Source organism: Ranitomeya imitator, chromosome 6 (assembly GCF_032444005.1).
Source record: "Ranitomeya imitator isolate aRanImi1 chromosome 6, aRanImi1.pri, whole genome shotgun sequence".
Lineage (NCBI taxonomy): Eukaryota > Metazoa > Chordata > Amphibia > Anura > Dendrobatidae > Ranitomeya > Ranitomeya imitator.
The window spans coordinates 436251371-436276835 of record NC_091287.1 but is presented as its reverse complement, the minus strand read 5'-3'; the positions used below and the strand labels follow the sequence as shown (position 1 = coordinate 436276835).

The 25465-nt window shown below is 46.6% G+C and overlaps 1 protein-coding gene across 1 annotated transcript in view; it reads right to left on the bottom strand.

The window, feature by feature from the left end:
• Positions 1-25246, bottom strand: part of SDCBP (syndecan binding protein) — a 51854-nt gene extending 26608 nt beyond the window's left edge. Inside the window, exon 1 of the mRNA XM_069731379.1 lies at positions 25055-25246. The gene's annotated coding sequence lies outside the window, so the exon portion shown is untranslated. The remainder of the gene's footprint in view (positions 1-25054) is intronic.
• Between the last annotated feature and the right edge of the window lie 219 nt (positions 25247-25465).

The following is a 25465-nucleotide window of genomic DNA, read 5'->3' as shown; positions in this document are numbered from 1 at the left end:
AGATCTTTTTGCATCCATAACAAGCTGCATAGGTACAAATGTACCTCATATATTTTGAATGAAGATAATGCAAGGGAAAAAGCATAAATTTTTTTTTAATGATAATGCTATTTAACTATTATAAACAAGTAAAAAACTGTTCATTTACATTATAAAAGAAAATGTAAGAAACTTTTTTTTATTGATTTTCTTTGCAAGTAATGCATGTTGGCTTTGCTACAGAGTGTTCATCGCAAATGGGTTTCACACAAACCACACAAGACTTTCTAGTCTTGCGTTGTTTTCGCCTCAGGTCTCTGCAGACATAGCAACTACCAACAACAGGGGAGGGTCCACGACTACCATGAGGTATTTTGGGGCCAGCTGCTGGCTGCGATGCTACCACAATGCATCGTCCAAGCACCATTTCTACTGCACCTCGAAGAAAATGGTTTCTCATTATCATTTTGTTTGTACTACGATCTTCAATTGCAATCATACACAGCTGATTTGCGAGATCTTTCAGGAACTTTCTTCGTTGATCCTTTGCCCTGAAGCTTGGATTGTGTTCTCTGTAGATGATGTAGGATGCTAACCCACTGACATCAATCATATTGTAGAAAAATGCCAAAGTCCAACGTGATGTTCGTCGTTTCACAGTGTACTCTCCCAACATTTTATCCATAACATCAACGCCACCTTTTGTTATGTTGTAGTATTTTATTATCTCTGGCTTGGCTGCTAGTGTCTCTTTAACTTCTCCCGTCATGTGCATAGATGATAGAAGCACGACTGATTTGTTCTTCTTTGGTACATATGAACAGACTGTTGCATCATGATTGTAGGCAAAATTTGTCGAGTATACAGGCCTTTCTTTGGCAGGCTGCATGTTGTTAGGTAGGAACCTTTTGTTTTTTCTCACTGTACCAACTAGTGTCATGTTCCAGGAGTTCAATACCTTAGCTAGTTCCATGGTTGTAAAGAAGTTATCGGTGGTGACATTTCTTCCAGAGCCTTTATACGAGCTCACTAGGTCCAATACTGTTCGTTCTCCAATGTTTACTTGTCGAGGACCATCAGTTGGTTTCCCAGTGTAGAGCTGACCTTGTAAAGGGTAGGCATTTGATGAGTCACAAGCCCAGAAAATCTTTATGCCATATTTAGCTGGTTTTGAAGGTATATACTGGGTAAATTTAGTATGACCTCTAAATGGAAATAATTGCTCGTCGACGGTGATACAATGATATGGCTTGTAGGCTCTCTCCAGATTACTGTTCAGCATTGTCCAGATGTCCCGTATTGGTGCAGCTTTATCTGTTTGCACACGTTCTGCACGTGTATTTTCGTTGTCAAACCTGATAAATCTGAGTATCATCTTGAAGCGGTCACGAGACATGGCTGCACGTATAAGAGGCAGAGCAGCAACATTCCACATTTCCTCCAGATTCTCTTTGTTGGCTCTGTGCACACCAGCAGCAATCAGTATGCCCAAAAATGCATGAAGTTCAGTTTCAGTAAATTGCTTGAATGTTTTTTGTGGTGGCCGTTTGGAAGAATCAGGAAAACGTTGTACCAGTTCGTTGTTGTAAGCATCACAAACTCTCTTGGCCTTTCGATTCGTTTCCCGTAATATGATGTCACACATCTCGGGAGTCATGATGGACTTGAATAGCTCTTTTGCTGTATATAGGTTGCTGATTGCTGCAGGGCCACCTCTTTGTCGTAGGACATTACGAGATTTTGTTTGTGCATTTGGCAGTGGATTACTGCACCATTGAGTTTCATCCTTAGCAGTCCAAATGTCGCCTGCACTTTGAGGCACAGAATCATCCTCAACACTTTCGTCTGATTCGTATTCATTTTCATGCTCTATGACCATTTCTTGTTCAATGTCTGAATCTTCTTCAGTAACATCCACTTGTGGTACATAGTTTTCATCATCAGATGGAACATATGGTTCATCCTCATGCTCAGAATCAGATTCTTCTAGCATTCGCATTATTTCGTCAGACGTAAATCTGTAAATATGAAAAAATGTAAAATAAATAATTTTCCGAAATACTACATTATTGGCTTTTCACAAAATTATACTAACCTGCAAACACGTTTTCTTGGATTATGGCGGAAACTAGATCCAGCATTACTATCACTCATGATGACTTGCTAGATGAATTTTGGCTTCGTATTTTGTGCTGAATATAAATAAAACATCGTAAAACAATATGTAGATACTAATTATTATCCATTTTTCGTATAAAAATTATACCTATAGTGATAAGTTTCATACAAAATATATGTAAGCCAAGTCCAGGCTGAAAGACAATTTGACTGTTCTGTCCCCACATAATGAGAATAAAGGTATAACTGGCTGTTAGATGCTGTGAGACTTTCCTACCTTCGTTTCCAAGAAATTGAAGACTTCACAAGCCTAGAAATGTGTGCTTACAGCAATGAGATGAACAGCAAAATGGCTAATGAGAGGAGGGAGGCAGGAAGACAAGTAGAAGCCACTCCCAGTTTGAATTAACTTAATTGACAGCAACATAAGTGACCAGTAACAACACTGAACAATAGATATCAGCATAACATTTGTAGCTGAATGAACTTTAGTTTCTGAAACCAAGTAAAGTCTTCCCACAGTGGAGGTATATGTGAAGGTACAATTGTACCTATGCAGCCTGTTAAGGTTGTAAAATTATGCAGCCTGACAAGGGTTAAGACGCTTTAGATTAATGATCGTTCTAAACGATCCATCTGGCTTTTTGATCAGAAAAAGCGGAGAATAAAATCCCCGTCCTTTTTCTGAATCTGGAATTTCCACCAATACATTCTTGGCGCATAAGTTCATGACTTCAGCCTCTAGGGCTGCTTGCTCCAGGGGGGAGGAACGATAAGGGGTTACTTTGAATTTATCCCGAGGCCAATGATTGAAGTCCAGCTTAAGACCTTTAGTAACAATGCCTCTGACCCATCTACTGTTCGTTATGTCAAGCCATGCTGAGGAGAATGCTGACAGTCTGCCCCCCACAGGGATTGCTAGTCATTAGTCTGGTTTTTTCTGATCCTTTGAGGAACGGCGAAACATATATCCCGTACCTCTACCGCGTCTGTCTTCCCATCTGAAACTCTCTCTAGTGGGAGAGGACCCGCGTTTCTTCCCACTACCAAATCTTCTTCGACTGAAGGGTCGGCGGTAGGATGCCGAGTACAGACTTGGGAACTTCTTTTTATCATCGCTTGCCTTTTCCAGTAACTCGTCCAGCATTGGACCGAAGAGATACTGTCCCTCGCACGGAATGGCGCAGAGCTTAGTTCTGGACTGGATGTCCCCTGACCAGCACTTTAACCATAGGGCCCTGCGAGCCGCGTTAGATAGACCTGCTGCTCTGGCCGCCATTCTGACAGAGTCCACAGAAGCATCCGATAGGAAGGCTGCAGCATTCTGAATTGTCGGAAGCGCTTTCAAAATAGAATCTCTGGATGCCCCATCCTTCAGCTGAGACTCTAATTGATCTAGCCAGACCATTAATGATCTGGCTGTGCATGTTGTGGCCACTGCTGGTCTGAGGGATCCAGCCGCCATCTCCCAGGTACCTTTAAGAAAGATATCCGCCTTTCTGTCTAGGGGATCTTTGAGGGACCCCATATCCTCAAAGGGTAATGAGGCTTTGACGCCTTTGCTACGGCCGCGTCCAACCTCGGAGCTTTATCCCATGTCTCCACCACCGGATCATCAAAGGGATACCTTCGTTTTAAAGCTGGCGGTAAGGCCCCCTTTTTTTCAGGTTTTTTCCATTCACGGAGTATCAATTCTTTGATCTTCTCATTTACCGGAAAAGACCTATGTTTCTTACGATCTAACCCACTAAACCAGGGGTCCCCAACTCCAGGCCTCGAGGGCCGCCAACAGTGCAGGTTTTCAGGATTTCTTTAGTATTGCATCGGTGGTAATGTGATCATCTGCACAGGTGATGATTCCAACCCCTGTGCAATACTAAGGAAATCCTGAAAACCTGCACTGTTGGCGGCCCTCGAGGCCTGGAGTTGGGGACCACTGCACTAAACATTAACTCCTGTTTGGAGGGCTGTGATTTGGGTTCCTCTATACCCATCGTGCCCCTAACTGATTTGACTACCTTGTCAATCTTATCTAAGGGTAGACAAAATCGTCCAGACTCTTCATCTGATGAAGAGGAGAAAGGACTAGAGAGATAAATATTTTCTTCTCTTTCCTCTTCTGATGAATTAGAGTCCACAGGGGTCCTATGCTTCGGGCCTTCCGCTTGGGATAGGGATCGTAATGACTCCCTTACTTCCAGCCGGATCATTTCTTTTAAATTTGCCGTACTCACGGACTCTTCTGCTACCTGGGGGAGGACAATATAGGTGATAACTACTATCTGACCTAAGGTCACTTCCACCCAACCACTCCTGTAGACCTCACAGTCTGTTGTATACAGGGGGCACATAACTTTTTAGTACAGGAGTCGGGTAAGGGGACTCCACAGAGGGCACACTCCTTATGCTTGGATTTTTCCGTACTTTTCTTCCCCTGGAAAGATAAAGTATAAGGGGCCCGCGTCACAGAGTGAACTTTCACGTAGATCACTTACCCGTGCGCCCAAGTCAAATACCGGAATCCGAGGGGGTTCTTTCCTAGACGAAGCTCTGGATCCCTGTTCGGATGAGCTTTTCCGACTAGGTTGGTCGCCTCTATCCTTTTTGGGCTTCTGACGCATCTCGTCTGACAGCTGCTGCTGCTGCTGCTGCTGCTCACCACCACTCTCCATGACGGATTACGACCAAAAGCATGGTTCTGAAATTGTGACCTGCTTATATCCCCCTTGGATCCGGTCAGCAGATAGGCCAGCGCTATCCCTATTGGTTCCTGGACACAGCCAGGATGGCAGAGGGCTGTATGATGAACCGGCGCTCAGATGCGATGGGCGCCGCCATCTTGGAACGCCCGCGCATGCGCAGACGCCCGGCGACCCGGAAGCGGCTACCAGACTCCGCCCCCCCACGTCACCGCACCCGGAAACGCTCCAGCACACGCTGAGAGCGGTGCAGGACGCCGGGGACGGATCGGCAGCGCTCCGGAGCTCGCCCACACATCGGAGCCCGGCACCCGCAGCCATGCCGCACCACCAATGGGAATACTTACCTGCGCCGACGCCGATGGATGCAGGAAATCCTCCGGACTCCGCTCCCTGCTGCGAACACCACCGACGTGCAATCCAGCAAGGACCACCGTGGTGTCTCCAGGGATCTCCGCACCGGCCGAGGTAGGAGACCCCCCCGCTACCGTAATCGGCCGGCCGGCCTGGGCTCCTTCGTCTGTAGGCACCCGTCCCCTCAGGAACAGGAAACCAACTGAGGCAAGGGAGAGGTACCGCCCTTTTGTATCTGTAGGTTTCCTGTTCCTAATGGGCGGATCCCCTCTCTCTCTGTCGTGCTGTCATGGGAGTCCGAGTAAATCCCATCTACTGTGCTGTAACATCTGGATGCTGCGGATGTATGCAGCGTCCAACCCGCAGCATTTACTGACCGTGGAAACATACCCTTAGAGAAGTAAAACATACGGCATAAAATTGCAAAAAGTGATTCTGAAACTAGAAATATGAAGATAAAATGTGCAACTCTTTACCTACCATATACCAAGCTATGTAATATTAAAACCAGAATAATGGAGAACAAAAGACGAGAATGGTATGACAGGATTAGTGAGATCAGCAGATCGCAGGCAGATGACAGTCATATGATGTCCAGTAACACTCCAGCATATTCCATCATAACCATTAACCAAAGTGGGAAATTCCCACAAGTTCTAGGAAAGTAGCAAAAGTGAACGCCTCTATTCACTGTTACGGCTGAAGTATTAGTCTTATGTGCCAAAGAGAATACAAAGGTCACCGATAGGAATGTTATTAAAGAGGAGGTAACCAAGAAGGATGTAAGTGATAATAAGCACACCCATCAGATCCACCATCTGGGCCTGGAGAAAGTACGTGCGGGGAGGAGACCTATATTTCATTATACAAATATACACAGTAATAATAAGTGTACACGGCACCCTGACTTCTGCAACACTTCCTCTGAGTAAGTGAAGTCACATTCGTACATTATGTATTACAGTAAGAAGTGTCCCACCATGATTCCCCTTCACATACTCCAAAGTTCAGTTTCTAAAAAAGGGTTCACTTATAAGGCACGTATGGACAGCTCCTTCTGAATAGCATCAGTCTGCAGAGAACCCACACCTCCCACAGGCTCACCTCCCGGACCTGCTTCATTCCTCTGATGTCAGAACCGAGGCTCCCGGTACACGGCTGACACAGCCAGAGAGCACTAACTGGCGGCAGCCTTCAGAAAGAATAAGAAGGCTGCAGGCAATCAGCCACTGCGGAGTTCCTGCAGCAGACACATGACAGTGTCACATGACCACTGGAAGACCATACTGACATCGAAGGAGCAGACAGGGGCTACTAAGAAGTTGTCCATTGGTAGACAAACCCTTTAATAAGGCCAACTCCTAAAATTCACAATCCACATGGTCATAACTAAACAATGCAACAGGTGTGATTCACCCATGCAAAAGACCTGAGAGAAACCTTATATGTAGACTTGCTCTTCAACTCCATTCACACAAGAATCAGGAAAGTCAAATGGTCTAGAAGGTTAGAGCTCGACGTCATCTGCAGTGCTGTACAGAAATGATCACCATTCACATCTGTTACATATTACAGATACCCTACATAGGAAGATAGGAAGCCAACTTGCCCCTCAGTACAGTATATTTTAGTAGTGTCGGAGGAAAAACAGTACACAGGAAATTCGCCCGCATACTCCCCTCCAGTCACCGCTAACACAGGGTTAATGCTGGCGGTAACGGACCGCGTTATGCCGCGAGTAACGCACTCTGTTACCGCCGCTATTAACTTTGTGTGTCCTCAACTTTTTACTATTGATACTGCCTATGCGGCATCAATAGTAAAAAATCTAATGTTAAAAATAATTTTAAAAAAAACAAAAAACCTGCTATACTCACCCTCCATCGTCCGCCGAGCCGCTCGCGCCGGCCGCCATCTTCCCTTCCCAGCGATGCATTGCAAAATTACCCAGAAGACTTAGCGGCCTCACAAGACCGCTAAGTCATCTGGGTAATTTCGCAATGCATCCTGGGAACGGAAGATGGCAGCAGCCGCGCGCTCATCGCCTGCACCAGATCCGAAGGTGAGTATGTTACAACTACAAGGGGCCCTCGGATCCGAAGGAGAGTAGGTTTATTTTTTAACCTGTGACATACATGGCTGGGCAAAATACTAGGTGGCTCTGGGCAATATACTACATGGCTCTGGGCATATTCTAGAATACCCGATGCGTTAGAATCGGGCCACCATCTAGTATGTCATAGTTTCCCCTCTTACAGTATACTATATGAGAAGCAAAAGAAAAGAAAACAAAAAATAAGGGATAGAAATGTTGAATTTGAACATGGCCAATTATTTTGCCAGGGCCATTTTGAGGGGTGCCTCATGCACACTGTGTATAGGCTGTGAGGGGCATCAGCTATTGACTGGGCGCTCTGAGGTGTATTCCACCTTTAGGCCTCAGACGGCCGTATAACACAGACGACGGTCACAACGCAGTGCTCAGACTTGCCAGCGGCACTCTTAACCCCAAGCGTGACAACTGCGTAGAAATAGATGAAACCGTCACACTCCAGTCAGAAGGGTCGCCAGCCAGTGCGAGCACTGCGTTGCGATCGTCATCCATGAAATCTGACTGCGCCCTTACTTCTGGTTACTAATCCTGCAGTCACACAACTAGAGAATGATGATGAATTTCTTACAGATCAGGAGCCAGAACTAGATCACACAAGAAGAATAAACACCAGCAGAGAAACGAAACTGCAACATTTCCTGAACTCCCAGCAATTCAGCAGAAATGAGTCATCACAATGTAAAATGTCTAACGGGCCACAATCATCGCTGTGTATCATACATATACACACACAGTAACATACTTGACTTTTAGAAAATATATATTTATCTTTGTCTAAGGGGCACTTCCATCTGTTTGTCTGTATGTAATGGAAATCCTGCGTTGCTGACCGGCCGGCCGCAACCAATCAGCAACGGGCACAGTCCGGCTGCGAATTCGCCCTTCCCTACTCCCCTCCAGTCAGTGCCCCCTCCCTACTCCCCAGTCAGTGCCCCCATAGCAGTTTAGCAGTCCGTTAAATGGACTGCGTTACACCGCAACATAACACGGTGTAACGCAGTCTGTTAACGCTGCTATTAACCCTGTGTGACCAACTTTTTACTATTGATGCTGCCTATGCAGCATCAATAGTAAAAAGATCTAATGTTAAAAATAATGAAAAAAATAAAAATCATTATACTCTCATATTCCGGCGCCTTTCCCGCTCCTCGCGACGCTCCAGTCCCAAGAATGCACTGCGGCAATGACCGGAGATGACGTAGCGGTTTCACGAGATGACGACGTAGTAGTCTCGCGAGACCGCAATATCATCACGTGGTATTGCCGCAATGCATTCTTGGGATTTGAGCGTCGCGAGGAGCATCGCTAAACGCCTGGGCTGGATCCAGGGGCCACCGGAAGGCGAGTATAACTATTTTTTGCTTCAATTCCTTTTTTAACAGGGATATGGTGCCCACATTGCTATATACTGCGTGGCCTGTGCTCTATACTACTATACATATTCTAGAATACCCGATGCGTTAGAATTGGGCCACCATCTAGTCAATGTATATGTATGTAGCAGATGCCAGACATATCCATAGGGCCCCATGCACCTTCTGAGATACTCTGGGCTATTATGTGTCAGTATAACTTTATAGACAGGTATACACACTCGAACAGACAAGTACTAGGCCTTAGAGATATACATAAGGGATATCCAACAGCATTTGTAAACTCCAACCTTAACCCTCCGTCAGGGGCAACTGATCTGACAGGCACACCTCAGTTTCATTTCTCTATTTTCAGTGTTTTGTCTGGGAAACACCATCCTCCCAGTACCTTCATAAAGGGCCTCTGTCACCCCCTCCAGCCGTTATAAACTAAAAGCCACCTTGTGCAGCAGTAATGCTGCATTCTAACAAGGTGGCTCTTTTAGTTTTTGGTGCAGTTATTGCCAAAATAAAGCGTTATATAATTTCGCAAAAATACCTTTCTTTAGACAGGGAGGCAGGTCTTAACCCCCCTGCTGGAAACTCCACACTGCCGTCACTCAAATCTTCAGGGGCGCCGGCCCCTCCGCGCTGTTTTCCCATGAAATCCAGCGCCTGTGCTGTTTAGTACTGGCTAGTGCAGGCGCAATGAGCTCTGGCCGTCTTACCTCACATGCAGTCTTGCAGACTGCGCCTGTGCGGCCACCCACCTTTGGAATCCCAGCCCCGCACTGTGCATAATGCATAACACACTGCGGGGAGGGGGGGGGCTTTGCCTGACAGGTTCCCTTTAATGTCCCTGACAGGAAGGGAGAGCAGTAAGGAGCAGCTCCTGTCACACTTAATTACAAGTGTTAGGCCACATTCACACATTCAGTATTTGTAAGCCAAAACCAGGAGTGAAACAAACCAAAAGTATAATAGAAACACGTCACCACTTCTGTATTTTTCACCCGTCACTGGTTTTGGCTTACAAATACCGATGTAAAATATTGATCAAACACAAAGTGTGAATGTGACCTTATAAAGACAACAGAAGTGCCCTGGGAAACTCATCTTTACAGTTATCAGGGCAGGGGCAGTCCAACAATGTTTTATCTCCTCGAAGTACCACCTTAAGATGTGACAGAAAAAAAAAAAAAGCTCCTACTTATCGCTCCTGTTCTTTGACCATTCCTTCATGCCATTAGTCTGATGACTGCTGCAGCTAATCAGTGGCCACAGAGGCAAGATCAGTGTGTAGAGCTGGAATAGCACAGCTTTGTATACTGAAGTGGTTATTCTCAAATACTGCAGCTCAGCTCCTACTGCACCGAATTGGAGCTTAGCTTCATGACCTGAAAACGACAACTGCACGGCCTAAGAAGCTGTGCTGATCCGGCTCTGTACACGATAATCTGATTACACCACAGGCATTATGAATGAGGGACAGGCTTCCTAATTGTGTGGTCCAGGCAGTATGAATCGCTGACTTGTTTCTGTTATCAAGTAATGATCAATCTATTGTCAAAAATAAATGAATGAATGAATACACATGAGTTGTGTGTGACATTTGTGCAGAGGTACCCACCACTACTTGGCTTTGCATAAAAATACCTGAACACATTCCTTTATGACTCTTTTGGACACAATTCCAGTTTTTTGGACAACAGATAAATTGTAGGCGTTGCAGGGAGTCAGACAACAAAGACTGTACACTGCTCAGCAGCAGTAAGCCAACTGAGGACATGGAACAGACTGCGGTCATCACAACTGCATCAGATGTAGAAGTATTTTATTGTGCTAGTTGTGGTGCAGGTGTCAAAAAAAAAAACAAAAAAAAAAAAAAACAAACACTCACTGTCCTTCGCCAGACAAAACTGAAGAAACCCTCCATTGTAAATTTGAACTGAGCCTTAAACCTGTCACTTGTACATGCAGTCCAACCTGGGCACAGCAAGGAGTAGAGGAGAAGCTGAGCAAATTATACGTCGGTTGTTGGAAAAGATTCAGCAAAACTTACAGTATGTATTTTATTCATTGAAATCTGAGATGTATGTATACCCAAGTCCAAGGGGCCAGTGCTATTCACTGATTGACAGGTATCTCTATGCACAGTCATACTGGGAATCACTAGTAGGACCACCTACTGGACTAGTACACTGCCTTGAAAAAGTATTCATGGCTTGTGACCTTTTACATATTTTCATTACACAACACTTGAAAATTGCTGTTGACATTTTCATTGAATCGCACTGAGCTACAGCTAGTTTGCAAAGAAAAACAGAAAAGTTTCAGCCTCTAGTTGTGCAAAGCTGAGAGCCAGATCCAAAAAGACTTCCACCGATAATTGCAGTGAAAGCTGGTCCTCCAAAGTACTGACACAGTGAAGCTGAAAACAAATGCACGTTACAACTTTAAGAATATTTTTTTTTTGTTTGTTTTAAATAATTAGAAAACCAAGTTGCATTTTCTTCACACTTCACAAATACTTGCTACTTTGTGTTGGTATATCATGTAGAATCCCAATAAAACACATTTAAGTTTGTAAGTGTAATGTGAAAAAAAAAATGTGGAAAAGTTCATAGGATATGAATACTTTCAAGGTACTGTATATATACAGACACCAGGATTTCAATGAATATAAAACAAGGTTTATGGAAACTTGCCACATCCTACCTGCATAATCATCCGCCAAGAGAACCTGTCAGCACATTGTACATATAAAAGTGATGGATGGTATGGCTGTGTAGCCACTTCACCCACAATAATAAAAAAAATTAAAAAATTTTAAAAAAAGATAACTTTACTGTGGTACCAGATTCGACAAGCTTTATCACCACTGAGAAATTTGATCCATAAAAAAAAGAGATAAAATTTTCATTGGGGCATAACAACCTATACAGCTGCCATGACTGACTGCCAGCACAGGGATGTGTTAGGTTACAGCTCCTACTATTCAACTCTATGGAGAGAGGAGAAAACAGACAAACAGAAAGATCTTGCTGAGCTTTCTATCAATAACAACTAGGGTTGAGCGAAACGGGTCGTTCATTTTCAAAAGTCGCCGACTTTTGGCAAAGTCGGGTTTCATGAAACCCAATCCGACCCCTGTGCGGGGTCGGCCATGCGGTACGCGACTTTCGCGCCAAAGTCGCGTTTCAATGACGCGAAAAGCGCCATTTCTCAGCCAATGAAGGTAAACGCAGAGTGTGGGCAGCGTGATGACATAGGTCCTGGTCCCCACCATCTTAGAGAAGGGCATTGCAGTGATTGGCTTGCTGTCTGCGGCGTCACAGGGGCTATAAAGGGGCGTTCCCGCCGACCGCCATCTTACTGCTGCTGATCTGAGCTTAGGGAGAGGTTGCTGCCGCTTCGTCAGAAGCAGGGATAGCGTTAGGCAGGGTCCATTAACCACCAAACCGCTTGTGCTGTAGCGATTTGCAATGTCCAACACCACCTTCGGTGTGCAGGGACAGTGGAAGCTACATTTTTTTTTTTTTTTTTCCCCCTCAGCGCTGTAGCTCATTGGGCTGCCCTAGAAGGCTCCCTGATAGCTGCATTGCTGTGTGTACGCCGCTGTGCAAACCAACTGCTTTTTTCAAAGCACAAATCCTCTTGTTCCTTCCTTTCTGCACAGCTATCTTGTTTGTTTGTCCACACTTTTTATTTAATTTGTGCATCAGTCCACTCCTTATTGCTGCCTGCCATACCTGGCTGAGATTACTGCAGGGAGATAGTAATTGCAGGACAGTCCCTGTTTTTTTTTTTTTTTTGTGGGAGATTAAGATTGGCATTTCTGCTAGAGTGCCATCCCTGTCTGTGCCATCTCTCACTCAGTGGGCCATAGAAAGCCTATTTATTTTTTTGCTTGATTTGGGTTCCAAAATCTACCTGAAAAAAATCACTACATCAACCAGTGGGAGAAAAATATTGGCCTCAGGGCTTGTGTGCCACTCCTGACTCCTGTGTGCATCATCACTCACTCAGTGGGCCATAGAAAGCCTTTTTTTTTTTTTTTTTTTGCTTTATTTGGGTTCTAAATTCTACCTGAAAAAAATCAATAAATCAATCAGTGGGAGATTAATATTGGCCTCTGGGCTTGTGTGCCAGTCCTGAGCGTGCCATCTCTCACAAATAGTGGGCCATAGAAAGCCTTTTTTTTTTTTTTGTTTTATAAATTCTCCCTGAAAAAAAAAGGGAGATTAATATTGGCCTTTGGGCTTGTGTGCCAGTCCTAAGCGTGCCATCTCTCTCTCTCAGATGGTGAGCCATAGAAAGCCTATTTATTTTTTTGGTTGATTTGGGTTCTAAATTCTACCTGAAAAAATCAATAAATCAATCAGTGGGAGATAAATATTGGCCTCTGGGCTTGTGTGCCACTCCTGACTCCTGTGTGCGTCATCTCTCACTCAGTGGGCCATAGAAAGCCTATTTTTTGTTTTATTTGGTTTCTAAATTCTTCCTGAAAAAATCATTTTATTTTATTTCTAAAGTCTCCCTGAAAAAAAAATAAATAAATAAAAAAAAAAAAAAAAAAACAGTGGGAGATTAATATTTACATTTGTGCTTCAGTGACAGTCCTGCGTGTGTGGCATCTCTCTCATTTGGTGCCACCAAAAACAGAGTGTGTAACATTGTGCCTGATTTTTGTTGTGGTCTCACCCACCTGTAAAGGGGTAGCTAAATCATACTGAAGTTATAGCTCCCCGTGTAAGTTGTGTGACAGCAACAAATACCGTTAGTTTGGTTACATTTTTAAAACAATGAGGAAGTCTGGTGGAAGAGGTCGTGGCCGGGGGCGTTCATTGTCAGCTGGTAATGAGGGTAGTGGTAGTGGTGGAGCATCAGGTGGTCGTGGGAAAAAAAATATTGCACCTAAGTCTGGAGCTGTGGAGCCAGGTTCGTCGTCTGGCTACACAAGGCCTCGAACGCTCCCTTTTCTGGGAGTAGGAAAACCGCTTTTAAAGCCGGAGCAGCAAGAGCAAGTTTTGGCTTATCTTGCTGACTCAGCCTCTAGCTCTTTTGCCTCCTCTCGTGAAACTGGTAAATGTAAAAGCAGTGCGTCGTTAGTGGATGTTCACGGTCAGGGACAAGTCGCTTCCTTGTCCTCTTCAGCAAAAACAACAACAGAGAAGAATGCAGCAGGCGACACAACGGGTTACTCCATGGAGCTCTTTACACATACAGTCCCTGGCTTAGAAAGTGAAGCAGTTAACAGTCCATGCCCATTACAAGTTGAATCTGACATGGAGTGCACTGATGCACAGCCACACTACTATGCTGGTCCTTTGACTCAGACCACAACATTTCCCTCGCAGGGTAATGATCAAGAATCAGACCCTGATGAGACTATGTTGCCCCATCACGAACGCTATACCACCGACCGACACGGTGACACAGACGAAGTTGCACACGAGCTACAAGAAGAGGTAATAGAGGACCCAGTTCTTGACCCCGATTGGCAGCCATTGGGGGAACAGGGTGCAGGCGGCAGCAGTTCTGAAGCGGAGGAGGAGGGGCCGCAGCAGGCATCAACATCGCAATAGGTTCCATCTGCCGGGCACGTATCTTGCCCAAAACGCGTGGCAAAGCCAAAACCTGTTGGAGGACAGCGTGGCCATCCGGTTAAAGCTCAGTCTGCAATGCCTGAAAAGGTATCCGATGCTAGAAAGAGTGCAGTCTGGCATTTTTTTAAACAACATCCAATTGATCAGCGCAAAGTCATCTGTCAAAAATGTTCAACTACCTTAAGCAGAGGGCAGAATCTGAAAAGTCTCAATACAAGTTGCATGCATAGACATTTAACCACCATGCATTTGCAAGCTTGGACTAACTACCAAACGTCCCTTAAGGTTGTAGCACCCTCGGCCAATGAAGCTAGTCATCAACGCAACATCCCTTCCGGCAGTGTAGGGCCACCATTTTCCGCACCACCTGCAGTATTTGTGCAGGTTTCTTTGCCAGGCCAAAGCAGTCAGGGTCAGGGAATCACCAGTTTCGTAGTAGGAAACACTGCATCTAGGGCACCGGCGGCAACAATACCATCTCCCACCGTCTCTCAGTCTGCCATGTCCACCGGCACCCCCGCTAGTTCCACGATCTCCAGCTCTCCAGTCCAGCTCACCCTACATGAGACTATGGTTAGAAAAAGGAAGTACTTAGCCTCGCATCCGCGTACACAGGGTTTGAACGCCCACATAGCTAGACTAATCTCGTTAGAGATGATGCCCTACCGGTTAGTTGAAAGCGAAGCTTTCAAAGCCCTGATGGACTACGCTATACCACGCTACGAGCTACCCAGTCGACACTTTTTTTCCAGAAAAGCCATCCCAGCCCTCCACCAGCATGTTAAAGAGCACATCGTCCATGCACTCAGGCAATCTGTGAGCACAAAGGTGCACCCGACAACAGATGCATGGACCAGTAGGCATGGCCAGGGACGTTACGTGTCCATCACGGCACACTGGGTGAATGTTGTGGATGCAGGGTCCACAGGGGACAGCAATTTTGGGACAGTTCTGCCTAGCCCACGGTCTAGGAAACAGTTGGCTGTAGCCGTTCGCACCCCCTCCTCCTCCTCCTCGTTCTCCTGCAGAAGCGAGAGCTCGTCCACAGACCGCAGTCGCACAACCACTCCATCCGCAGCTGCCACTGTTGCACACCAGGTGTCCCATTATGGGGCAGCTACTCGCAAACGTCAGCAGGCTGTATTGGCTATGAAGTGTTTGGGCGACAACAGACACCGCGGAAGTTCTGTCCGAGTTCTTGCAGAAAGAAACGCAGTCGTGGCTGGGCACTGTAGATCTTGAGGCAGGCAAGGTAGTGAGTGATAACGGAAGGAATTTCATGGCTGCCATCTCCCTTTCCCAACTGAAACACATTCCTTGCCTGGCTCACACCTTAAACCTGGTGGTGCAGTGCTTCCTGAAAAGTTATCCGGGGTTATCCGACCTGCTCCTCAAAGTGCGTGGACTTTGCTCACATATCCGCCGTTCGCCCGTACACTCCAGCCGTATGCAGACCTATCAGCGTTCTTTGAACCTTCCCCAGCATCGCCTAATCATAGACGTTGCAACAAGGTGGAACTCAACACTGCACATGCTTCAGAGACTGTGTGAACAGAGGCGGGCTGTTATGTTTTTGTGGGAGGATACACATACACGGGCAGGCAGTAGGATGGCAGACATGGAGTTGTCAGGTGTGCAGTGGTCGAAGATTCAAGACATGTGTCAAGTCCTTCAGTGTTTTGAGGAATGCACACGGCTGGTTAGTGCAGACAACGCCATAATAAGCATGAGCATCCCCCTAATGCGTCTGCTGATGCAAAGTTTGACGCACATAAAGGATCAGGCGTCTGCAGCTGAGGAAGAGGAAAGCCTTGATGACAGTCAGCCATTGTCTGGCCAGGGCAGTGTACAGGACGAGGTAGCGGGCGAAGAGGAGGAGGAGGACGAGGAGGATGATGGGGATGATTATATTTTTAATGAGGAAGCTTTTCCGGGGCCACTGGAAATTGTTGGCGCGGCAAGGCCGGGTTCTGGTTTTTTGAGGGACACAAGTGACGTGGATTTGCCTGAAACTGCCCCTCAACCAAGCACAACCGCAGATTTGAGAACTGGAACTTTGGCCCACATGGCGGATTATGCCTTACGTATCCTCAAAAGGCACACACGCATTACTAAAATGATGAACGATGACGATTATTGGTTGGCCTGCCTCCTTGATCCTCGCTATAAAGGCAAATTGCAAAATATAATGCCACATGAGAACTTGGAACTAATATTAGCAACCAAACAATCAACTCTTGTTGACCGTTTGCTTCTGGCATTCCCTGCACACAGCGCCCGTGATCGTTCTCACACGAGCTGCAGGGGCCAGCAGACCAGAGGAGTTAGAGGGGCAGAAATCAGAAGTGGCGTTGGCCAGAGGGGTTTTCTGACCAGGTTGTGGAGTGATTTTGCTATGACCGCAGACAGGACAGGTACTGCAGCATCAATTCAAAGTGACAGGAGACAACATTTGTCCAGTATGGTTACAAACTATTTTTCATCCCTTATCGACGTTCTCCCTCAACCGTCATTCCCATTTGATTACTGGGCATCCAAATTAGACACCTGGCCAGAATTGGCAGAATATGCATTGCAGGAGCTTGCTTGCCCGGCAGCTAGTGTCCTATCAGAAAGAGTATTCAGTGCTGCAGGTTCAATACTAACAGAAAAAAGGACTCGTCTGGCTACCCAAAATGTAGATGATCTAACCTTCATTAAAATGAACCACAACTGGATTTCGAAATCTTTTGCCCCACCTTGCCCGGCTGACACCTAGCTTTCCTATGAAAAGGTCTTGCCTGTGGACTATTATGAATGACTTTTCCAATATCGTAATTTGCTGCACCTGAATGTCCAGCATACGACATGTTTACACCTCCCTAAATGGCCAAACTCCCCACACGGGGCCGTGGTATCGCCACTTGGCGCCAGCACCCGTGAGAGTGCTGTTTTTTTTCTGAAGAGGTGGGTGTGCCCGCTTTGGGTCGACGGCACTGCCACTGGGTCCCTCATAGTACAATAAAGTGTCTCTGGCGGTGGTGGTGCGCACCCAACGTCAGACACACCGTTGTAATATGAGGGGCCCTGGGCCTGTACCGCCGGCCACAAGACAGTTCCCCCCCCAGCTCAAACAGTGCTCTACCACTTGCAAAATTATCTCTCACAGCTCCACCAATGTGTAGTCTAGGCGCTGACATCCTTCAATGCCTGGCACTGACAATACCATTGTATTGACATTTTTGTTATGTTAGGCCTTCGAAGCCTGTCTGCGGTCCCTCCTTCCACTAGGCCTCCACTGACCATTGTACTGCTGCCCGTGTACCCCTGGAACCAATTTTAAATTGCCAACAGCCCAATTTTGTTATGTTAGGCCTTCGAAGCCTGTCTGCAGTCCCTTCTTTCTACTACTACTACACTGACCAGACCACTGCTGCCCGTGTACCCCTGGAACCAATGTTAAATTGCCTGCACCCCTATTTTTGTTATGTTAGGCCTTCGAAGCCTGTCTGCGGTCCCTCCTTCCACTTGGCCTCCACTGACCATTGTACTGCTGCCCGTGTACCCCTGGAACCAATGTAAAAGTGCCTACAGCCTGTCCAATTTGTTATGTTAGGCCTTCGAAGCCTGTCTGCGGTCCCTTCTTTCTACTACAACTACACTGACCAGACCACTGCCGCCCGTGTACCCCTGTAACCTATTTTAAAGTGCATACAGCCAATTTTTATTCTCTATTTTACAATTATAAAGCCCAGATGGACTACGCTGTACCACGGTAAGAGCTACCCAGTCGTCACTTCTTTTGCGAGAAAAGCCATCCCAGCACTACAGCATCATGTAAAAATCTGCATTGTCCATGCTCTCTGGCTATCTAATAGTAGAAAGGTGGACCTAACAGATGCATGGACCAGTAGGCATGTCCACGAAAGGTTATATGTCCATTACGGCGCACTGGATTAATGTTGTGGATGCATGGTCCACAGGGGACAGCCTACAAAGTCTGTCTGCAGTCCCAAATATAAATTGTCCTCCGCTTACCACACCAATGCTGCCTGTGTACCCCTGGAACATTTCATAAACCCCATTGACCAAAATTTGGGGTATACAGCCTACTACCAGTGTCTGCCGTTCCAAGGTGTTCCCCGGGTTGCCTTTTCTGAGCTTTGATCTTCAGGCTCTTCTTAAGTAGTTGTTGAAAACAACACTGCATTCGGCCTACAAGTTGGGTCTGGGGTGTAGAGATGGTGTGTTCCACTCCAAGGTGTTCCCCAGGTTTCCTCGCCATTGCTGCGATCTTAATGCTCTCGTTTAGTAGTTGTTGGAAACTACACTGCATTAGGCCTACAAATTGGGTATGGGGTGTAGAGAGACGGTGTGTTACACTCCAAGGTGTTCCCCAGGTTTCCTCTCCATTGCTTCGATCTTCCTGCTCTCGTTTAGTAGTTGTTGGAAACTACACTGCATTAGGCCTACAAATTGGGTATGGGGTGTAGAGAGATGGTGTGTTCCACTCCAAGGTGTTCCCCAGGTTTCCTCTCCATTGCTTCGATCTTCCTGCTCTCGTTTAGTAGTTGTTGGAAACTACAGTGCATTAGGCCTACAAATTGGGTATGGGGTGTAGAGAGATGGTGTGTTACACTACAAGGTGTTCTCCAGGTTGCCTTTCCTGAGCTTCTATGTTCAGGCTCTCATTAAATTGTGGTTAAATGGAACAACTGCATTTGGCCTACTAGTTGGGTTGGGGCCTACTATCGGTGTCTGCCACTCCTTGCTGTTCTCCTCCACTGAACAAAGCTGTGCCGCCTGTTTACTACGGTTGCCAATTTTGAACTACATTTCGACTACTTACCGATTTGGGCCTACTCTCTGTCAGCCTCTCATTCCAGTTGTCCTCCACTGCAATGCCCCCTGGTTAGTCCTGTGTTACCAATTTTGAACTGCATTTAGCCCACTTTATTCTTTGGGCCTATATCTGTGTTTCCTCCTCATCCTGCCCATTGCCCAGCCAGTGATAGATGAGTCTGCTGGTACATTGACCCATAACGCAACATTCCCCGTGCACGCTACACAGCAAGATTGTGACCCTGCTGAAAGTCAGGTTCCTCTTCCCGCATACCATACCACCTTACACGGGGACAAAGAGGAAGGTGCAGATGAAAGTGCAGGTTCCTTCATCAGGTGGGGGGAGGAATACTAGTTGGCGACGTCACTGGCACAGGGCCTCTCATAGTACGCAAAAGTGTTGCTGCCGGTGGGAGGCGCCCCCGCCGTGCAAACACACCGCAGTACTTTGAGGGCCCCTGTGCCAGTGCCAACGAGTGGGCCCCCCCTGCTTGCTCAGGATCACAGCACTTGCAAAGTTGAAATACTTTCCTCTCCCTGCTCCACTGCCGTGACGCGTTCCAGATTTCCTGGGCCCACTAATTACTTGAACCAGCCCTACCCCCACAACTTTAGCCAAATGACCCCCAATTTCAAATGCCTTCCAATTATTATAAGCTAAATTACGATTGACAAGCTTCAGTAAAAAGAATGGATGTTTTTGCCATTAAAATGGGTAGTGTAGGTGTTTTCCTGGCCTCCACTCACTGCCGACTATGCTCCCCCATTGACTTGCATTGGGTTTCGTGTTTCGGGCGATACCCGACTTTTCGCGATAATCGGCCGATTCCACTCGACTTCTAAGATAGTCGGGTTTCGCGAAACACGACTCGACTCTAAAAAGGTCAAGGTCGCTCAACCCTACTAACAACCCATAGCTGGATGTGACAAAAGGGGTAAAACAAAACAAGAATCCTTATTTGAATATATAAATGAGCAAACAAGCAGAGGGGGGCTAAATGGTTTTCTTTAGCTTTATCTTGCTGTATGTGCATTAGTAAACTCTTGCTGCAGTCAGCCTAAGAGTACCGTCACACAGTGGCATTTTGATCGCTACGACGGCACGATTTATGACGTTCCAGCGATATATCCGTGATGTTCCAGTGATATATCCGTGATGTTCCAGCGATCTCGCTGTGTCTGGCACGCTCCTGCGATCAGGGACCCCGCTGAGAATCGTACGTCGTAGCAGATCGCTTGAAACTTTCTTTCGTCGTCTAGTGTCCCGCTGTGGTGGCATGATCGCATGGTGTAACAAAAGGTGTGCACGATATTGTATACGATGTGCGCATAGTAACCAACGGCTTCTACATCGCACATACGTCATGAAATTATCGCTCCAGCGTCGTACATTGCAAAGTGTGACAGCAGTCTACGACGCTGGAGCGATATTGTTACGATGCTGGAGCGTCACGGATCGTGCCGTTGTAGCGATCAAAATGCCACTGTGTGACGGTACCCTAAGGCCTCTTTCACTTTTCTGTCTTTTGCCATCCGTCGCAATCCGTCGTTTTGGGCAAAAAACGGATCCTGCAAATGTGCTTGTAGGATACGTTTTTTGCCCATAGACTTGCATTAGCAACGGATGGCCACACGTCGGATCCGTCGTGCCACGGCTCCGTCGTGTTTTGGCGGACACAAAGGACAAAAAAAGTTCAGTGTAAAGTTTTTTTTGCCCGCCGCGTCCGCCATTTTCTACCGCCCATGCGCAGCCGAAACTCCGCCCCCTCCTCCCCGAACTTCAGAATGGGCAGCGGATGCGTTGAAAAACTGCATCCGCTGCCCACGTCGTGCACAAATTTCACAACGTGCGTCGGTACATCGGCCCGGCGCATAGCGACGGACCCGTACCGACGGAAATGTGAAAGAGGCCTAAGGCTACATGCACATATTAATAACCAAAAAAAAAAAAAAAGAGCACCAGCAGAACCAGTATAACAAATATATAATAGTTTATTAAACAAAAAAGGGGAATTAAAAACATATATCGCAACAGGAGCGCTAGACAAACGACAGGGAACACACCACAAAGGGTGGCAACATGGTGTCCACCAGGCAAACCTTTGTACAGAGATAATAACTATAGCACACCTATACAATATATGACCCAATATAAAGCAGCAGTGCAAAGCCTATGGGGGTGCGTAGGTACGTACCAACAGCTATAAAGCACCAACAGGGAGCTATGTCCGAAAAAGGAGGACGAGCACAAATGAGCATGAAGTATGATACAAAAAGGTTTACCTGCAGAGACCACGGTGTCACCCACCCCACTTGGGGTGGGTGACACCGTGGTCTCTGCAGGTAAACCTTTTTGTATCATACTTCATGCTCATTTGTGCTCGTCCTCCTTTTTCGGACATAGCTCCCTGTTGGTGCTTTATAGCTGTTGGTACGTACCTACGCACCCCCATAGGCTTTGCACTGCTGCTTTATATTGGGTCATATATTGTATAGGTGTGCTATAGTTATTATCTCTGTACAAAGGTTTGCCTGGTGGACACCATGTTGCCACCCTTTGTGGTGTGTTCCCTGTCGTTTGTCTAGCGCTCCTGTTGCGATATATGTTTTTAATTCCCCTTTTTTGTTTAATAAACTATTATATATTTGTTATACTGGTTCTGCTGGTGCTCTTTTTTTTTTTTTTTTGGTTATTTGTATTTATATGCACTGAACCCCTATATGTGCATCCTGGCACCCCTTCTATGTTAGTGTGGTTGCCTTAATTCTTTTCGGGTTTGTACATGCACATATTGCAGATTTGACTGTGGAATTTTCTGTGCAGATTCTGAATTTCTTGGCAGAACATGCAGGTCAGAGTCTGCAGGGTTTTTTTTGCAGGTGTGCTGCGGATTTTGTGCAGATTTTTTTTTTTAACACACCTGAGGATTTCTATTATGGAATGGTGCAGAAACGCAGCAGATACGCAAAAAGAATGGACATGGTTCTTTTTTGAATCTGCTGCGTTTTCCGTGCGGATTTTTCAGCACAGCATTTTGTTTGGCCATTGATTTACATTGTAATGTAAATCGCTTGCAGATCTTCAGTGTTTCTGCACAGAAAAAAATGCTGCGGATCCGCAGAAAATTTGCAACGTGTGCACATACCCTAACAGTTTTATAGCAGGGCACTTACTGCACAGAGCAGGATGAAGGTGGTTAAAAAGACCCTAATGGGCTCAGTCAGCCAAGAAGTATTTTTACCACCCGTCACAACCCTGCTCCTGAGTGAGAAGATCATACATTTGCCCTAACAGTTGAGACATATGTCTTGAGTAGTGATGAGCGAGTATACTCATTGCTCGTGTTTGCCACATTGTATTCAGGCTGTCCAGCAGCCGCAAATCATGCAGCTGCGTGGACAAAAACTAAATCTCCAAACATTCACAAAACGCTTGGAGACCACTCAAGCATGCTCGGACAAACCCGAGCAACGAGTATACTCCCTCATCACTAGTCTTGAGCAGTGTTTCTTCATGTGGCAAACAGTCATGACTAGTGATGAGAAAGTATGCTCATTACTCAAGTTTCTCCGAGCATGCTCGGGTGATCTCCGAGTATTTCGGTGTACTCAGACATTTAGTTCGTGTCGACGAAGCTGCATGATTTGCCTGTTTGTTAGGCAATCCCACACATGTATTGAAGATGTCTAGCAGCCGCCAATCATGCAGCTGCGTCGACAAACTATATCTCCTAGAACGCTGAAATACTTGGAGACAAGCCGAGCATGCTCGGAGAAACTCAACTAATGCACATAATCGCTCATCACTATTCATGACATTTAACTAAGGCTACTTTCACACTGGCGGTTTTTTTCTTTTTTAATACGTCGCAATGCGTCGTTTAGGGGAAAAAAAACTCATCCTGCAAAGTCGTTTGCAGGATGCGTTTTTGCCCCATAGAGTTACATTACCAACGCATTGCGACGTATTGACACACGGCGGACCGCCGGGAGCAAAAAACGTTAAATGTAACTTTTTTTTGCAGCCGACGGACCGCTTTTTCTGACCGCGCATGCGCGGCCGGAACTCCGCCCCCACCTCCCCGCACCTTACAATGGGGCAGCGGATGCGCCGGAGAAATGCATCCGCTGCACCCGTTGTGCGACACAACAAACGCTAGCGTCGGAATCTCGGCCCGACGCAATGCGACGGGCCGAATCCAACGCTAGTGTGAAAGTAGCCTAAGAGGAGATGCAGCATGAAAATATGAGACAGGATAGATTTTTGTCACATTCTCGGGAACTCCTTTCATCTGGCCACATATCTCGGACAGCTGGTGGGCAGCACGCTGGCTCAGTGGTTAGCACTGTTGCTTTGCAATGGTTGTGCCCTGGGTTCAAGGACCACATCTGCATACTGTATTTTCTCCAGGTTCTCCAGTTTTCTCCCAAAGACATACTGATAGGGAATCTAGATTGTGAGCCCCATCGGGGAGATGATGAAGTCTGTAAAGTGCAGCGGAATATGATGGCGTTATACAAGCAATACCTAGCTGCCAACTATCTCAGCTAAGAGAATCAACACAATCCTTTTTTCAACGTTATATTTCGGGGGAGAATAAAGAAACCCTCAAATATTAAATGGTTATACAGTCACATTGATATTGAGGGGGGTCACACAATATTAATGTGTATAGCCAGTTTTATGGTATATTTACGAGCAGATTAGCTGCTAATCTCTCACTAGTGTATTTCTGCCATAAACATTCAGGCCTCGATTCATTCAAGCTTTTAGTCCAGAAAAACAGCATTAAAAGATTTGAAAAGTCACAATAGTTTTATGCAACTTGCAGTTGCACAAAAATTTTGCATTTGCTAACATTTTCACACCAGATTTTCCCCATTTTGGCAGAGCTGGAGGAGTTTACCTCTCCATAAAGTCAGGAGCACCTGGCTACACCACGCCACCTTTATCAGTATAACCCGCTGGTCTTGATGAATCATGAGCACGGATTTTTTTGTACATAGCCTATGGAAGCCACTGATTGCAGCATTCAGAATGCATCCTAACAGGAAAGAAGATGTTTCTGATCAACAGTCACTGACTGACTGCAGCGGTCAAGAGATGCCCCCTTCTGGATGCTGACAGCTGACTAGTGGAGGACACAGTATCAGCTGCAGAGGAGAGACATCGGTAAGTCACCACCTATCTGCATGACGAGAAATGGCCGACAGGAGGGGTTGGGTCCACACGTATCGGCAGAATTGGGAATTTTAATCCCAGTTACAAAATGGAACAGCAGATGAGATACCCGAACCCCATCCCACTCATTCTCAATGGGGCTGCGGGAAAAAGCCTTATAGGGGGTGGACAGAAAGTCAGAGAATGTGCATCGCCATTCTATGGGGATAGGAGGGCTCCATTCTGCCCATCGGTGCAGGTCCCAGCGCTCGGACCCCCACTATCCTATGATAGCGCCTAGTCTGCGGACAGCTGAGAACTTGTTTTAACTGGACATCACCTTTAAGTTTAAGCTTTTAGAGTCAGGGACCTTATTTTTAAACAACACTTACCGCCTATACGCAGAGTAAGTAATGAATGTCCAATTTCTGGGGTGACACCGATTAAGAACAAGGGTGCAGGACCACCAATGGCTCACGACACTTTCGGACCCCCGAGCCCTGTGTACTGGTGATAAATGGCGATTATGTACAATCCCTCTCACATCCCCTGTGCACAGAGACTTTCTGGGAAAGCTGGGTGACCCTCCAGGCGGCCATCACAGCTGCCCCCTCTTGTCACTCAGCTTTTCTAGGTTCCTGAGCTGCAGCCTTGGAGGAGCAGGGAGAAGTGACAACAACTTGGGAAGAAACTGAAGAACTGAGGGGAGCAGTGGGGGAGGGGACGCGGGGCAGAAGGAAGGAGCAGAGAATAACAGCCACACCTGACAGACACACAGCTGCTGCGGGCGATGGCCGGAAACAGCGGCCCTGAGCAGGCCCAGTGAGCTCCAGCGGTCACACACTCACCTTGTTCCGCGGGCAGATAACGGAGACACCGGGACCGTTACTCTCAGCAGGAGCGGCCGAACACCAACAGGCACGGGAGAAAGTGACGTCACACGGCTGCGGCTTCACCAGAAGACAAAGCGAGGGCCGGGGCGGAGCCAGGGCAGGGGGCGGTACCGAGGTGACGTCACTCAATACCTCAGACTCGTGACTGTCTCCTTGGGGTGACGGAAGTGGCAGAGGTCGCGGGCGGAGAGAGGAGTCTGAGGAGATTTCACTTTTCAGGAAATTCCGTGTCCTTGTGGCGCCGACAGAAAATCTTCCGGTTATCCGGGCGGGGGAGACCTGTCCTGATATAATTTAGGAAACAAATTATTTTTAGGGGGGTTTTTTTGCTCCTTCTTCCAATATTTTTTTTTTCAAACAGCCAGA